The sequence below is a fragment of the Octodon degus genome, unplaced genomic scaffold (genome assembly GCF_000260255.1).
Source record: "Octodon degus isolate 3935 unplaced genomic scaffold, OctDeg1.0 scaffold00470, whole genome shotgun sequence".
Taxonomy (NCBI): domain Eukaryota; kingdom Metazoa; phylum Chordata; class Mammalia; order Rodentia; family Octodontidae; genus Octodon; species Octodon degus.
The window spans coordinates 261517-262456 of NW_004525046.1; positions in this window are offsets into that span (position 1 = coordinate 261517).

The following is a 940-nucleotide window of genomic DNA, read 5'->3' on the forward strand; positions in this document are numbered from 1 at the left end:
GGGGGGGTATAGAGATGAATGTCCATTTTGTATCTGTGCATTCAGGGTGGTTAGGATAGATATATAATTACATTCTGTTAATGGATAGAATGATTTGTTCTAATGGTGTTTGTAAATAGGATGTTGAGTCACATCTTGTACAGCAATTAACCACTAAGAAGAATGCATGCAGTGTGTTAATTATTGTAAGTGTCCTACCGACTTGATTTGAAACTGTCTCATTGCTGTTTGTATATCAATAAAATTATGGCAAAAAAAAAAAAACCCAGGTTGAAAAATAAAAAATTTCTTTGTAAACTAAGATATGTTGTTAAGAATTAATTCCTATTATTAAATGTTTATGCAGCCTTGATACTGCCAATGACTTCTGTGTTTTATAGGGTGTTCAATTTAATGAAATTGTTAAATGTACTGCCTTTCATTAAACAGGCAGTCACAGGAAGGCCTAACTAGTGAGAGAAAAGGAATAGGTACTTTGCCTGAATTACCTGTATAATCACAACTAAATCACTTCAATAAGTTAAGAATAAGAATTAAGAGGATCTCAAGACTGGAATAGGATTTAATAACCCTGATATATCTTCTTCTGCCCCATTATTTCACAAAATTGAGACTGAGAGAAAATTACATTGCACTACATACTGAAAAGAAACTGTGAAAAGAAAATGAAACCATAGATTCACACCAGACTAGCACATTAGTGTAGGATAAAGGTATGCCTACTGACTAACAATATCAAATTAGTTTCTGTGGAAGGAATTAATCATTTATTTTTAAGAATAGAGGTAATAAAACAACTCTCTGATGCTTTACTAACTCCACAGCTGAGTAAAAAGCTATTTTACAATTCCAAGCCCACTGATATTAGTGAGTACAAAGAATCTATAATCTGATTTCCCTAGATACATGCTAGGCAAATGGATTCTGATGATTTCTTTCT